Source organism: Arachis stenosperma, chromosome 5, assembly GCF_014773155.1.
Source record: "Arachis stenosperma cultivar V10309 chromosome 5, arast.V10309.gnm1.PFL2, whole genome shotgun sequence".
Lineage (NCBI taxonomy): Eukaryota > Viridiplantae > Streptophyta > Magnoliopsida > Fabales > Fabaceae > Arachis > Arachis stenosperma.
Genome location: NC_080381.1, coordinates 12,783,154 through 12,800,672, shown reverse-complemented (window position 1 = coordinate 12,800,672; position 17,519 = coordinate 12,783,154). Strand labels below are relative to the sequence as shown.

The window sequence follows — 17,519 nt, the reverse complement described above, 5'->3', positions numbered from 1 at the left end:
CAAACAACTTTGAGCTTAAGCCTCAATTAGTTTCTCTAATGCAACAGAATTGCAAGTTTCATGGACTTCCATTGGAAGATCCTCATCAGTTTTTAGCTGAATTCTTGCAAATCTGTGACACTGTCAAGACTAATGGGGTAGACCCTGAGGTCTACAGACTTATGCTATTCCCTTTTGCTGTAAGAGACAGAGCTAGGACATGGTTGGACTCACACCTAAAGAAAGCCTGGACTCATGGGAAAAGCTAGTCAATGCCTTCTTGGCAAAGTTCTTTCCACCTCAAAAATTGAGTAAGCTTAGAGTGGAAGTCCAAACCTTCAGACAGAAGGATGGAGAATCCCTCTATGAAGCTTGGGAAAGATACAAACAATTGATCAGAAAATGTCCATCTGACATGCTTCTGAATGGAGCATCATAGGTATTTTCTATGATGGTCTCTCTGAACTATCCAAGATGTCTTTGGATAGCTCTGCTGGAGGATCTCTTCATTTGAAGAAGACGCCTACAGAAGCTCAAGAGCTGATTGAAATGGTTGCAAATAACCAATTCATGTACACTTCTGAAAGGAATCCTGTGAACAATGGGACAAATCAGAAGAAAGGAGTTCTTGAGATTGATGCTCTGAATGCCATTCTGGCTCAGAACAAGATATTGACTCAACAAGTCAATTTGATTTCTCAAAGTCTGTCTGGAATGCAAAATGCACCAAGCAGTACTAAGGATGCTTCATCTGAGGAAGAAGCTTATGATCCTGAGAACCCTTCAATGGAAGAGGTGAATTACCTAGGAGAACCCTATGGAAATACCTATAATTCTTCATGGAGAAATCACCCAAATTTCTCATGGAAGACTCAAGAAAGACCTCAACAAGGTTTTAACAACAATAATGGTGGAAGAAACAGGTTTAGCAATGGCAAGCCTTTTCCATCATCTTCTCAGCAACAGATAGAGAATTCTAAGCAGAACCCCTCTGACTTAGCAACTATGGTCTCTGATCTAATCAAAACCACTCAAAGTTTCATGACTGAAACAAGGTCCTCCATTAGGAATTTGGAGGCACAAGTGGGACAGCTGAGCAAGAAAGTTACTGAACTCCCTCCTAGTACTCTCCCAAGCAACACAGAAGAAAATCCAAAAGAAAGTGCAAGGCCATCAACATGGCCGAATTTGGAGAGGAAGGAGAGGCAGTGAACGCCACTGAGGAAGACCTCAATGGGCGTGCACTGACCTCCATTGAGTTCCCCAATGAAACCATGGGAATCTGAAGCTCAAAAGCAACACAGAAGAAAATCCAAAAGAAAGTGCAAGGCCATCAACATGGCCGAATTTGGAGAGGAAGGAGAGGCAGTGAACGCCACTGAGGAAGACCTCAATGGGCGTGCACTGACCTCCATTGAGTTCCCCAATGAGGAACCATGGGAATCTGAAGCTCAAAATGAGACCATAGAGATTCCATTGGACTTACTTCTGCCTTTCATGAGCTCTGATGAGTATTCTTCCTCTGAAGAGGATGAGTATGTCACTGAAGAGCAAGTTGCTAAATACCTTGGAGCAATCATGAAGCTAAATGACAAGTTATTTGGAAATGAGACTTGGGAGAATGAACCTCCTTTGCTCACCAAAGAACTGGATGACTTGTCTAGGCAGAAATTACCTCAAAAGAGACAAGATCCTGGGAAGTTTTCAATACCTTGTACCATAGGCACCATGACCTTCAGGAAGGCTCTGTGTGACTTAGGGTCAAGTGTAAACCTCATGCCTCTCTCTGTAATGGAGAAGCTAGGGATCTTTGAGGTGCAAGCTGCAAGAATCTCATTAGAGATGGCAGACAACTCAAGAAAACAAGCTCATGGACTTGTAGAGGATGTTTTGGTGAAGATTGAAGACCATTACATCCCTGTTGATTTCATAGTCCTAGAGACTGGGAAGTGCATGGATGAAACCATCATCCTTGGCAGACCCTTCCTAGCCACAGCAAGGGCTGTGATTGATGTTGACAGAGGTGAACTGATCATTCAAGTGAATGAAGAATCCTTTGTGTTTAAGGCTCGAGGATATCTCTCTGCCACCATGGAGAGGAAGCATGAAGAGCTTCTCTCAATTCAGAGTCAAACAGAGCCCCCACAGTCAAACTCTAAGTTTGGTGTTGGGAGGCCACAACCAAATTCTAAGTTTGGTGTTGAACCCCCACATTCAAACTCTAAGTTTGGTGTTGGGAGGTTCCAACATTGCTCTGAGTATCTGTGAGGCTCCATGAGAGCCCTCTGTCAAGCTACTGACATTAAAGAAGCACTTGTTGGCGTTTAAACGCCAGTAAGGCTAGCAGTTGGGTGTTTAACGCCCAGTCTGGCACCATTCTGGGCGTTTAACGCCAGAAAGGGCACCAGACTGGCGTTAAACGCCAGAAAAGGGCAAGAACCTGGCGTTAAACGCCAGGAATGGCACCAGCCCGGCGTTTAACGCCAGAAATGGCTCAAAACGTGATTTTGAATGCCATTTGGTGCAGGGATGACTTTTCCTTGACACCACAGGATCTGTGGACCCCACAGGACCCCCACCAACCCCACCACTCTCTCTCTTCTTTACCCATTCACCAATCACCTCAACTCCTCTTCCCCAAAAACCCTTCACCTATCAAATCCCATCTTCTCTTCACCACTCACATCCATCCTTCATAAAACCCCACCAACCTCACCCTTCAATTCAAACCACTTTCCCTCCCAAACCCACCCATAATGGCCGAACCCCATCTCCCCCCTCTCCTATAAACCCTTCTTCACCCCTTCATTTTTACACAACCTAAAACACCACTTCTCCCCCTCTTGGCCGAATACATAAGCCACTCCCTTCTTCCTCATTTCTTCTTCTTCTACTCTCTTCTTCTTCTTTTGCTCGAGGACGAGCAAACCTTTTAAGTTGGTGTGGTAAAAGCGTTGCTTTTTCGTTTTTCCATAACCATTTATGGCATCCAAGGCCGGAGAAACCTCTAGAAAGAGGAAAGGGAAGGCAAAAGCTTCCACCTCTGAGTCATGGGAGATGGATAGATTCATCTCAAGGGTGCATCAAGACCACTTCTATGAAGTTTGGCCTTGAAGAAGGTGATCCCCGAGGTCCCCTTTTCACTCAAAAGGGTGAATATCCGGAGATCCGGCATGAGATCCGAAGAAGAGGTTGGGAAGTGCTTACCACCCCATTCAACAAGTCGGAATCTTGATGGTTCAAGAGTTCTATGCCAATGCATGATCACCAAGAACCATGATCAAAGTGTGAACCCGGATCCAAAGAATTATCTTACAATGGTTCGGGGAAATACTTGGATTTTAGTCCGGAAAATGTAAGGTTAGCATTCAACTTGCCCATGATGCAAGGAGATGAACATCCTTACACTAGAAGGGTCAACTTTGATCAAAGGTTGGACCAAGTCCTCACTGACATTTGTGAAGAGGGCGCACAATGGAAGAGAGATTCAAGAGGGAAGCCGGTTCAATTGAGAAGCATGACCTCAAGCCCGTGGCTAGAGATGGTTGGAGTTTATCCAACGCTCAATCATTCCCACTAGCAACCGGTCCGAAGTTACTCTAGACCGGGCCATCATGATTCATAGCATCATGATTGGAGAAGAAGTGGAAGTTCATGAGGTCATAGCTCAAGAACTCTACAAGGTGGCGGACAAGTCGTCCACCTTGGCAAGGTTAGCCTTTCCTCATCTCATTTGTCACCTCTGTTATTCAGTAGGAGTTGACATAGAGGGAGACACCCCCATTGATGAGGACAAGCCCATCACCAAGAAAAGGATGGAGTAAACAAGAGACCCCTCTCATCATGAGATCCCTGAGATACCTCAAGGGATGCACTTTCCTCCACAAGGCTATTGGGAGCAACTAAACACCTCCCTAGGAGAATTGAGTTCCAACATGGGACAACTAAGGGTGGAGCACCAAGAACATTCCATCCTCCTCCATGAAATTAGAGAAGATCAAAGAATCATGAGAGAGGAGCAACAAAGACAAGGAAGAGACATTGAGGAGCTCAAGCAATCCATAAGACCTTCAAGAGGAAGAACAAGCCGCCATCACTAAAGTGGACCCGTTCTTTAATCTCCTTGTTCTTTATTTTTCTTGTTTTTTTTCGAAATTTTCATGCTTATGTTATCTATGTTTGTGTCTTATGATCATTAGTGTCTTAGTGTCTATGCCTTAAAGTTATGAATGTCCTATGAATCCATCACCTTTCTTAAAAATTATTCTTAATTGAAAAAGAAAAGAATTGCATGAATTTTGAATTTTACAACAGTTTAATTATTTTGATGTGGTGGCAACACTTTTGTTCTCTGAATGTATGCTTAAACAGTGCATATGTCTTTTTGAATTTGTGGTTCATGAATGTTGGCTCTTGAAAGAATGATGAAAAAAGAGACATGTTACTGAGGATCTGAAAAATCATAAAAATGATTCTTGAAGCAAGAAAAAGCAGTGAATACAAAAAAAAAGAGAAGACAAGAAAAAAAAAAACGAAAAAAAAAAGAGAAAAAGAAAGAGAAAGAAAGAAATAAAGTTGTGATCCAAGGCAATAAGAGTGTGCTTAAGAACCCTGGACACCTCTAATTGGGGACTCTAGCAAAGCTGAGTCACAATCTGAAAAGGTTCACCCAATTATGTGTCTGTGGCATGTATGTATCCGGTGGTAATACTGGAAGACAGAGTGCTTTGGGCCACAGCCAAGACTCAAAAAGTAGCTGTGTTCAAGAAACATCATACTTAACTAGGAGAATCAATAACACTATCTGGATTCTGAGTTCCTAAAGAAGCCAATCATTCTGAATTTCAAAGGATAGAGTGAGATGCCAAAACTATTCAGAGGCAAAAAGCTAAAAGCCCCGCTCATCTAATTAATACTGATCTTCATAGATGTTTTTAGAGTTCATTGCATATTCTCTTCTTTTTATATCATTTGATCCTCAGTTGCTTGGGGACAAGCAACAATTTAAGTTTGGTGTTGTGATGAGCGGATAATTTGTACCCTTTTTGGCATTGTTTTTAGTATGTTTTTAGTATCTTTTAGTTAGTTTTTATTATATTTTTATTAGTTTTTAGTTAAAATTCACTTTTCTGGACTTTACTATGAGTTTGTGTGTTTTTCTGTGATTTCAGGTATTTTCTGGCTGAAATTGAGGGACCTGAGCAAAAATCTGATCCAGAGACTAAAAAGGACTGCAGATGCTGTTGGATTCTGACCTCCCTGTACTCGAAGTGGATTTTCTGGAGCTACAGAAGCCCAATTGGCGCACTCTCAACGGCGTTGGAAAGTAGACATCCTGGGCTTTCCAGTAAGATATGATAGTCCATACTTTGCCCAAGATTTGATGGCCCAAACCGGCGTTCAAAGTCACCTATAGAAATTCCAGCGTTAAACGCCGGAACTGGCACCTAAATGGGAGTTAAATGCCCAAACTGGCACCAAAGCTGGCGTTTAACTCCAAGAAGAGTCTCTACACGAAAATGCTTCATTTGCTCAGCCCAAGCACACACCAAGTGGGCCCGGAAGTGGATTTTTATGTCATTTACTCATCTCTGTACACCCTAGGCTACTAGTTTTCTATATATAGGACCTTTTACTATTGTATTTTCATCTTTGGATTATTTTAGATCCTTTGATCATCTTTGGAGCTTTTGATCATGTTTTATGATTGAACTCACTTTGGGAGGCTGGCCATTCGGCCATGCCTAGACCTTGTTCTTATGTATTTTCAACGGTGGAGTTTCTACACACCATAGATTAAGGTGTGGAGCTCTGCTGTACCTATTAATGCAATTACTATTGTTCTTCTATTCAATTCCGCTTGTTCTTTGTCCAAGATATCACTTGTTCTTCAACTTGATGAATGTGATGATCCGTGACACTCATCATCATTCTCACTTATGAACAAGGTGACTGACAACCACTTTTGTTCTACAAGCAACCAAGGCTCTAGTGAATATCTCTTGGATTCCTGATACACGATGCATGGTTGATCGCCTGACAACCGAGTGCTCGCCTGACAAACGAGCCAGCCATTCCGTGAGATCAGAGTCTTCGTGGTATAGGCGAGAACTGATGGCGGCATTCAAGAGAATCCGGAAGGTCTAAACCTTGTCTGTGGTATTCTGAGTAGGATTCAATGATTGAATGACTGTGACGTGCTTCAAACTCCTAGCAGGCGGGGCGTTAGTGACAGACGCAAAAGAATCAATGGATTCTATTCCGGCCTGACCGAGAACCGACAGCTGATTAGCCATATGCTGTGACAGAGCATGGGAACATTTTCACTGAGAGGATGGGAGGTAGCCACTGACAACGGTGAAACCCTACACAAGCTTGCCATGGAAAGGAGTAAGAAGGATTGGATGAAGACAGTAGGAAAGCAGAGAGACGGAAGGAAAGGCATCTTCATACGCTTATCTGAAGTTCCTACCAATGAATTACATAAGTACCTCTATCTTTATCTTTATGCTTTATTCGTATACCACTATGCCCATTTGAGTCTGCCTGACTGAGATTTACAAGGTGACCATAGCTTGCTTCATACCAACAATCTCCGTGGGATCGACCCTTACTCGCGTAAGGTATTACTTGGACGACCCAGTGCACTTGCTGGTTAGTTGTGCAAAGTTGTGTAGTGATCACAATTTCGCGCACCAGCAGACATACCTCTAATATCCCAATATCTTTCAAAACTCGTGAAATTAATAAAACTCCTTAGAGAACCAAACACCTGACACTAACCATGCCTATAAAACCCATCTTTTACAAAGCTACTGAAATTAACATTAAATATTTATCAATAGATAACTACAAACAACTTTTAAATTATCCTTTGTATTTCTGATATGCTGAGATAGGCCAGTTAATTTCTTTATTCTTTGTTTATCATCACTTTCTCTGTTTTGGGGGATATCTCATCTAGCCCTTAAACTAATTTAGATTTTTCTGAGAATTATGATGTTTATGTATTTTATTTAAAATGAAGAGATGATAAAGCATTTTGTGAATTTTTGGCTTTTCTTGTCTTCATGGTAGACCAAGTGAAAGTGACTTGTATATTACTGCAAAAGATTTTATCTTCTTTTCTATTATTAGAACAATTGATAACAAGTTAATGGAATTTGTATAACCCAAAAACTGTACCTCTGACTTAGTGATGTGCATTAAGCCGTTTCTTAATTTATTGTATTTTATTTTCCTGTTTCAAAGGCCAATGATTAGTTTAGTATTAGCCAGACTCAAGTCTTTGCTAATGACTTACACCTATAAAACTTGTCAAAATTAGCTGTAACAATTATTTTTTGATCAGATGTTTAATGTGTTTAGTATTAGCCATTGTTCTGCATCTGTCACAATCCAATTGCATCTTTATGATTATTTTTGGCTGCACAAGAATAAATATATTTATAGTTACTTTCACATGTATGTGATCACATATGACACTTCCATCATATAATGTTATGGGAGGATATTAACCATATATATATATATATATATATATATATAGAGCTAGCTAGTTACTACAAAATTAGAAGCTTTATGTGCAAATTTAAAGTTTAAAGTGGTCCTGCACACTTTATTCAAGCTTTATGTATTACCTGCAAATTTAAACTTGAAGGGTGATTGATTGTGAGTGTTCATGATGTTTGGTGCAGGAGAATTCAATCATGCTTACCAATATTATTTCCTGTTTTGTTATTGCTAAATCTCAACGTGTTAAATAAATGTTTTGTTCCAGTAAAACCGGTAATTTGTGGTTTTAGTCTCGTTGTAATTTTTTTTTTATTTTGATCCTAATATTTTTAAAGGTGAGTAACCAGTTTTACAGCTTTTTTCTCACTTTTGAAAATATTTGGAACGAAGAAATAAGAAAATCTAATAGAGACAAAACTATTAATCATTAATATTATTACATGGATAAAATTTTATTTGAAATAAGATTAAATCAACGTTTGCAACCATACGGTAGATGGGATCCTAGGGAGAAGGTGGGATGATGATATTAGATTTGCATATTTAAAACGAAGAGGAAAAGAGACGTACAAACTGTCATGTTACGTTACTCAAAGTAAAATCAGGTGGTTGATCAGAGTCTTGTGTTTAATATTATTATTGAGTGGAGTGAATTAGTGTGTTTGTCCATTTCTTCCCAGTCTTTTTATTGGGTTGTTGCCATTTTTAATTTGGTATCCAAATATGCTATGATTATATTTGCTATTTATTTTTAGCATACTTGCCTTTTTTTTTTAACTGAGTATTGCTATACATCAAAAAATTATTTTTATGCTACTTTTATGATAATAGCCAATAGGTAATTAAGTTAAATAATAATAATAATAATGTATATATGCATGAGGGCTTTACCCGTTACAATAATTTGTATGATAGTATCTTTTGTCTTGTGGTAAATTTAACCCTCTCTATATTTTTGGCTGGTTGATGTGTCCTTAGATTTTTAAGTCCATTGCGCAACTACTTCACTGCAATTGAAAGAATTTGCATTTTATCTTTGCAGGAGAAAGATTTATAAATTGAGAAGATAGATAAAGTGAAAAGTAAAAGCTTACACATTATTTAATTTGTAATTGGAGTCTTATTTTTTTTATTTTATCAACCTTGGTTTTTTTAGAAGAGCTTGATTCAGAAATAGTCTAGTAAGAAGAAGAAAAATCAAATTCTTGCTTGGTCAATCACCAAATGTGTTTTCCAAATTAAAATGCTCTTGTAAATGTAGGCATGACATTGCAAACAAAAATGCACTTTTGTTCTCTGATTTTCGTGTGATTAAAGAAGACTGAAAGTAAACCCTTTGATCCTTGATTTAATTATTTTTTATGAATGTGCTAGCTACCACCCAAAAAAAAATTGCACCTTCTTGATTTGGCAGACAAATACTCCTAAATAATAGTATGTAGAAAAATGTATACAAAACTTAAAACCAATTGATTGATTGCTCTGAAAGCTATTAATATTGAGACAACCACGATAAACAGAAAATTCAATCACGTAGTACAGGGTGGGGATCAACAATAATATAATCAACATGAATGCTGGGACATGCATGTATTTAATAAACAAGTAGATAGACACATAAGTTTATGGCTGATAAATAATTAAGGGTTACTGGCACACTTATTGAATTATAATGACATAAGCAAGCTTAATGAATTAGACAGTAGTGACTCTTAACAATATATTTTTAGATTGCTCTACTAGTACTTCAAATATATAATTAAGTGGTTTCTCTGTTCATAATATTTTTAAAAGTTGGAACATTTAAGATGAATGGCAATAACACTGGTGGAGAAAGTTATGAATGTTTGCATCTGTTTCTTTACTAGATCATTTACCAGCTTAGTAACATCTTTTCCAGAATCTGTTATGAATGTTTATTTTCCATGGTTTTAATCTCATGATCTCTCATCAGCTTATCAATATCTTGGTTACCATTGTTCAGTGTTTCCTCTAATTCTCGGAGTTAAGTTCTGACTTTCTCTAAACTTAATTTGTTTGCATTGAATCAGGTTCTCTGACGAGCGGGTATATCGGAGCTCTGAAATAATTTACTTGGGGTGTATTCCTGTACCTGCAGCTGTGACAGGTATTATCAATAGAGTAGAACCAAAAAGTCTTGCACAAAGTCTTTTCAGGAATTTATTAAGTATTCATTTTTAATCTAAAGACTTATAAATTAATGGCAAACCACTAGTGATTGACTCATTAGTGAGGTTGTATTTCGAATTGGTCCACTTTAATCCTTTTCTTCTTGATTTGGTACCATTTTTCTGTTTTTTTTTTTTACGCTGTATCTATATTATTGTTTCCATGTTTAGTATTTTGCTTTTATTTGGTTGTACTTGTCTGTTCAATATCTACTTTCTCTGGTAAGGACCACTTCTATTACTTGGTGCTCTATGCTTATGTGGTGAGCCTCCCTGGCGACCTAATAGCCTTTTATATGTTGCTGAATAGCTTCTTCCACTCAATGGTTTTGGACATGTAATGATTGCAGGCCATCAATGCTCACGGACTTTATTGTGTTCCTTTGTATGATACCTTAGGTATGTGCAGACACAGACCTTGTTGAGCATATTTCATGGTGACTCTTTTACTCAACTGCAAGCATAGTTTCGTTTTCAAATATGTTTTCACAGGACTTGTGATAAAACTGAAAAATGTGTGGCCTTGTGGGGCTCATGTAACTCTTACATTTAATAAATGAATTCACTAATCCATTTGCAATTTTTTTTTGAATAATTTATCTTTGGTGAACAAGAATTATTCAAGGGCCAATTCACACTTGCATTGGGAACTCCCATGGTTATTTAGCAGTTTTTATATTATTTCCAAATAAAATTATCAAGAAATAAGTTAGTTCACGAATTTGTGTTTTTGAAATCTTAACCAAGAAATAAGGCTTAAGGTTCAAGGATGGATATATGTGGCATCCTAATACTTTCTCTAATTATAATGACCATTGTTTTTGACACACGGATATGACTTAGGTGCTGTGGCTGTAGAGTTTATTATATGCCATGCAGAGGTATTTGTATCATTTGTAGAAGAAAAGAAAATACCGGATGTTCGCCTATTAAAATACCTTTTTTTTATATTGGTTTACTATTTTCGAAAGATTAGCTACTGTGTACAATACATTGACTCTTATCTATTTATCTTTTTCCTGAAAATGTTTTAGCTATTGAAGACATTTCCAAATACCACAAAGTATCTCAAGAGTAAGAAGTTCCTTTGATTCTATCCATTCCTTCAGATATTTGTACAGAAAAATATATTCATGAAAAAGAAGCAATCACCTCTTTTTCTTTGTGCAGCGCCTGTGAGCTTTGGGAAGGTTACACCTGAACAAAAGCAAGAAGTTGAAAAGTTTGGGTTGGCAATATATTCGTGGGATGAACTTATAACTAAAAGAGCAGACAAGCAGGTCAGTTATTAGTTATCACCCTTGAATGCTAATATCCATATGTCGTTGTCAGTGTTGTAAACTCTGGATCATACTTTGACCTTTTTCCTTCCTTTATTTTCTCTTTGTCATTAAACTATTAAGATAGTTGTCTGATCATTATTTTAGAAGAGCATACTAACAATTCTTTTGACTTTCTAACAATTTCCAAACAGTCCATGCTCCTGTTAGTGGCTTTTAACAAAGACAGGGCATCTTTACCTCAACCTCTGCTAATTAGAATTTAGGTGAAAATAATTACAACCTCACAAGATGCACAAAATAATGAGTCAATCCTATGTATTCCATACTCAAAATAAGTCTTCATTTCTTTAATTGAAAAGGAAGGCAGTGGAGAATGAAGTAGCAGTCGAGAAGACTAAAAGATAGGCGGTGGAGGATGAAGTAGCATCTGAGAAGACCAAAAGACAGGCAGTGGAGGATGAAGTAGCAGTTGGGAGGGTCAGGATGCAGGCAATGGAGAGTGCTTTGTTATGTCTACTTCAAGGGCAAGGTAGGAAGCTGCCATCAGACGTCGCCACATGGATGAGTGCGTTGGTGGGACAGAATAGAAAGTAGATCTTAGGATTGTGGAACCTTTTCTTCTTTCAGATATACACTTTTATTTTGTTGATTATGCAACTCTTAGTAAGGAGTACACTTTGATGATATTCGGATAATTATATTAATTAAATTAATGGTTTTGCTATTGTCGTTTACCCTGCAATTTATTTTTCGGGATTTTAAATAATTTAACTTACTAATATTAAGAACGATTTAAAAAAAACGAAAAAAAATGTACATTGAAATAAAAAACAGCGTGGATTGCCAGTGTACAAAATAGTATTTTTGCGGCCATTTGACCGGAAAATAGTGGCGGTTGCGTACTAGCCGTTAGAAATTTGAAAAATCAGGTTAGGAGATAGCGGCGGTTTTAAACCACCGCCAGTTACATTTCAAAAATCATTGGCCGTTAAACCGCGACGTTTTCAAACCGCCGGTAAATACATTAGTCTTTAAACCGTGGCCATTAAACGGCGGCGGTTTCAAACCGCCGAACATTTCGTGTCGATCACAGATTTCCAGATTGCGGCGGTTTCAAACCGCCGCTAAACATTGCGACGCTAATCTTGGGTTTTGCGGTGGTTGTGCCAGCGGTTCCTGAGAAGCGCCGCAAAATCATATAACCACCCCCTAATAGGCGACGCTTAACAAACCGCTAGAATCCCGTTTCGCGGCGGTCGGAAACCGCCGCAAATCACTCCAGGAACCGCCGCTATTTCCCGGTTCCCTTGTAGTGAAATTGAAGCTTAATTGTGGATGTTGAATGCTTGGTGAAAATTGTGGAGGCTGGATTTTGGAGGTGGAACTCATGAGCTTGCTTAGTGGGTTGTCTTTGGGTTATACGAGGAAATCAGCCAAGGTATGGTTCTAATTTCTCGTATTTAATATATAATGTCTCGTAAAAACTTAGGTTAGATGATCATAGGATAAGTGGGAATGCATGAATATGTTAATTGCTTAGTACCTTGATGGTAATTATTGCAATTAGGGGTGTTCAAATCCAAACCGATCCAAATTAAACCGCTCATCCAATTCAATCCAAATCGAAAACCGATTAAAACCGCACTAATTCGGATTTGATTGGATTTTATTTTTTGCAAACCGCTGGATCGGATCAGATTTCGGATCTACTTTTCACAACCGATCTAATCCAATCCAAACCGCACAATGTGTTATAATATTATTATTATGTTTACAATTATACTTATAACATATTCAATTTGTTATACATTTTTATATTTTTTATGTATTATTATTTAATAGGTGTTTTATGTTCAAAATGTGATTTATTTATTTATTTTAACTAACCTATAATTTTATTTCTATTGTTATATTATTGTTGGTTTTTTAAGATATTGTTAAGACTTGCTATATCATTATTGGTTATTTAAAATTTGATGTTGAGACTTGTTATATATATTTAATTTTTTTAATTTACAAAACCACAAATCCAATCCAATCCAAACCGCTCAAAATTGGATCGGATAGGATCGATTTTTTTTTAAAAAATCATCCAATCCAAACCGCACCGCAAGTAATCATAGTGTTCGGATCGGATGAGATTTTGACTCAAAACCAATCCAAACCGCACTGCGAACACCCCTACTTGCAATAGGTTGAGCATTGGTTTAGTGATTGATGTTGCTGATAAAAATAGAATGCTATAAGATGATTCAATGATGATTGACATGGTGTTCAGAATGAATATGTATATGTGATGAATTATTGATGATGTTGTTGGTTAATTGACGAATTTATGTATGAGATTGTGTAATATTGAGGTATGGTGGATTGTGGTAGGATGTGGAGATTGTGTTACTGTGATATGGTATGTTGTGGTGTTGTTTGTATGCATAGAATGTTAGTATTGAGTTTGTTGTGGTAAAAATGGAGGTTTGATGTTTTGGATGAAAACTTGATTTTTAATGAATTTCGGCGGCCCATAACTAGAGTTTTGAATTTTGGATGGAAATGAAAATTTCTTCAAAACAAAGATGGTTTTACAAGCTTTAAAATGGTATAAATTTCGTGAAAAATGAAATTTTGTAGAGGAAGTTATGAACGTCAAAAATCTTATGCAAAAAACAAAATTTTCCAAGTTACAGCAAAACTAGAACCTCTGGTTTGTGTGCATACGCACACTGTTGTGCGCACGCGCCCAGCAGGGCCAACATTTTCTCTAGTGCGTACGCACACTCGTGCGCTGTGCGCACACACACCCTGTGATTTTCAGAAAACATGCGTACGTACACTATAGTGCACACGCACACACAGGGACATGCCTAATACTGAGAGCATTCGCACACATTGGAGCGCATGCACATCCTGTGTGTTTTTGGCAAATGTGCATACGCACACAGGATGCGCAGGCACACGCATGGACATGCTTGCTTGTTGAGGGCATTCGCACCTCCTGGTGCGTACGCACCTTTATAAACAATTGCACAAGTGTACGCACACACCTTATTTTCAGCAACATGTAGTTTTGTGATTTAAACATGGTTACGAACTTCTAAATCTATATATATATATATTTCTTATATTATAAAGCTGATTAAAGAAAGAAAGAAATGTTATATCTGAGCACTCTTTCTTGAAAGTGAGACTTCAGGAGATGGTGGAAGGTGAAGATCCTCTTCTTTGTTCCTCCTGGAATTGTAAAATCGCCCCCAGCGAGATGGTGGGAGGTTAGGATCCCCTCATTTTTTCCTCCTGGGTATACAAGAACGTAACTCCTAGATAGACGCAAGGGTTGCTTCGCCCCACTTGCTCCAAGTTGGTTAGTATAGAGGCTTCCCGGGTAGATGCAAGTGTAGTTCGCCCCACTTGCTCTGAATTATGATGAATTATGTATGAAAAGTTTGAATATATAATGTATAGGTGATGTTATGGCTATAATGAATGATTATGAACTAATTATGAATGAATATAAATGCTTAAGTGACTTATTCACTTATTTTATGTGAGATATGAGTTTTTTTTTTGGTAAAGAGCAGTGGCTTGCTACCACGTGCTCCAGGTTGAGACTCGATACTCTGTTGACCCTACGACGCAAGGGTGGCCGAGAATGTATAAATTCCCAAGAAGGATATCCCCAAATGAGCAAGATTTATATATGAGAAAAAGCTATGCATAGACTCTTGGGGATGCGCATCGAGGGACAGTCCAAGATTTAGCAGCCGGACTTATCGGGTTGGCTTAATAATCGACAGATGAGACTCAGCAGTCATAGGTCAAGCATACATCATATGCATATATTTGAATTATTTTCTTGTGATCTAATTGATGCCTATGTGACTTTAACATACTTAATTGTTATATGTGCTATCTGCATTACTTGTATCCTAATTGTGATTGTAATTGTTTGCTTGCTTGTTTGTGTGATTCCACTGGAGATGGAGGTTTTGGAGGAAAATGGATGATAGAGGGTTAGTTAAAGTTTTGGTTAAGTTTAGGAAGTCTTAGAGAACCACCCTGATTTATGGTTTCTGTTTTAGTTATTTAAGTTTTATAATCTAAGTGTCGGAGTTCTAGAATTGTCTATGCCTTTTCCGGGACCTTATATCTTATCTATGTGGCACCATTACTATGCTGAGAACCTCCGGTTCTCATTCCATACGGATATTTGTATTTTTCATATGCAGGTCGAGAGACATCTCGTTAGGCGTCTGAAGTTCTCTACAGCGAAATGGGATTTTAGGACTTGATATTTGGTTTTATTTTGCTATATCTATATTATATGTATAGACTCTCCTCATGTATTTATGTTTTACTTTTGCACCTCATAGGGGTTTATGGAGAACTAGGGTTACTTTTGAGTATTTTGGGTTATAAATTCTTATATGTATGTATGTAAATATTCTCCGGCTCAGCTTCAGCTTCAGCTTCGCAGGCTGAGGTCGGAGCTTGATTATTTTATATCCTTGACCTTCTACTCTCTTTGTCTATATATATGTTTATGTACCTTAACTTTCCTCGTACGCAAGAAATCCTTTTCCTGAGCGTTGCGCTTTTAATTTTACGATTTTTGTTTTACCTATTCTTCATGACTCCTCGTATATTATATTCTTTCAAATATATATATATATATATATATATATATATAAGCGTAAAACTTTGTATGGTAGGGTGTTACAATGATCACCTTCCCTTACCGAATGATCATTCTCTCAATTCTTTAATGCACATAAGATGGTTATTATAATGCTTAATGTGTATGAAATAAAGAGACATTATATCATGACATGTAATGCTAACATCCATATTCAAAAACATTTAAGATATGACATATAAAAAAAGTAGTATAAAACTCCTACATCCAATGAAGTTATAGAAATCCTATATATATTTCACTACAAATAGACACGATTTATCAGCAAAGAGAGACTTGTTTCATGACTAGACTTTGTGTATATTTTGATGTAGGTATAAATCTTTGACTAAGGGATAGAAAGAAAATCTTTATATTTCGTAGTTTGCATAGTTCAGAGAGGATATCTTCTCAAACAATATATGAGTGAAATTTATAAATAATTTGACAAAGGATTTAAAGTAAGAGTAAGAAAGTGAGAAGAGATAATTATTTTTCTTATAATGAAGTGAAGAAAGTATATAGATGACAATTTATAGAGATAATAGAAGATAGATTACCTAGAATATTTTGTATAGAAAAAAGAGTAATAGAATGAGAAAGGAAGGACTCAAATAGTTCTTAGGTACGTACATATTATGTTAGGAGAATGTAACTCATATTTAGGTGAAATATCTAATCCGAATTGTCACTTTGCAAGTCCTATAAAGTTTTCTAAATTTATAATTTGAAAATAGTTATTACACTCAAATTTATAGAGAATTGAGTTAAATTTAAAATAAACTTTGAACGAAGTCAATCGGATAACTGCAGTTTGAGATATTCACAAAATATTGTTAGTATATCAGGAATTTAGGATGATTGTGGTTCGAACACAATTTTTAACTATAAATTTATAATAGATTTATCTATTTAATTTAATTTGAATTTGATTTTGTACTAAATTTAAAGAATAAAACTAATTTTCTTATTATTTCAGGTAAAGATAATTTAAATTTAATAAATATGGAATTAATTATTATTATATCTTAAAAAATTATTTATTATCGAATAGAAATTTACTAAAATTTAATTTTTTAAGTGCATTATTTTTTAATATTTTATTATGAATTTAAAATTTAAATTATTAAAAATTTAATTAATTAAATAATAAATATAATTAAAAAACTGAGACGTTACAATGAACGCCATATTTCTCAATCAGTTCCATGATTTCCATCAGAATTCTAATGCAATTATATAATATGCTTCGGCAATAATCATCAAGAATCAACTGGGGGTTGGAGGCAACTGGCCTATTATTATATATTCGGTGTTGTTTACACTTGGTCAATATTTTTTAATTTGTTTCACATTATCAACTTAAGAGAATGTCAATAAACTCTTGTATTTATTTTGTTTACACTTGGTCTTTCATCATATGTTTTCTCCATGATATCATCAATCCATAATCCATGTGACCATGTCTTTCCGAACCTATGTATCTATTTATTTATGTAAATTTTTGTTAGTTAACGGTGTTCTAAAAACTATATCAAAAAGAAAAAAATAAAAACAAAAATTAATCTTTATTCAGAGTATTATCAACAAATTAAATCCAATCCTTTTTTAATTATGAAAGAGACATAACTAATGCATCCCACGTGAAAGGAAAAAATTTCAGTAATATTGTAACACGTATACTCATAAAAAATAAATACAAGGATGGTAAAACGTAATAAATGGCATAGTAACAGTTATATTTATTAGAACTTAATTTCCATATACTAAACGACTAAATTTCATCAAGATTTTTGTTATTTTAGTCGTTTAGGTTTAAATTTTATTATATTGATGATTTTTGAGATTCATCAGCACATATTATATTAATTTTTGTATATTTTT

The 17,519-nt window shown here is 36.4% G+C and overlaps 1 long non-coding RNA gene and 1 other non-coding gene across 3 annotated transcripts; one reads left to right on the top strand and one right to left on the bottom strand.

Annotated features, from left to right (window-relative positions):
• Positions 1–292: 292 nt before the first annotated feature.
• LOC130983572 (small nucleolar RNA R71) lies at positions 293–396 on the bottom strand. The gene has a single exon (XR_009087556.1). It is a non-coding gene; the product is annotated as a small nucleolar RNA R71 (small nucleolar RNA).
• Positions 397–9,295: 8,899 nt separating this feature from the next.
• Positions 9,296–11,652, top strand: LOC130979047 (uncharacterized). Of its 2 annotated transcripts, XR_009086513.1 has the most exons (6): positions 9,296–9,339; positions 9,546–9,622; positions 10,034–10,082; positions 10,718–10,757; positions 10,854–10,963; positions 11,326–11,652. It is a non-coding gene; the product is annotated as an uncharacterized LOC130979047 (long non-coding RNA). The 2 variants fall into 2 exon arrangements; XR_009086514.1 differs by having other exon boundaries at positions 9,302–9,622; positions 11,330–11,652.
• Positions 11,653–17,519: the final 5,867 nt, after the last annotated feature.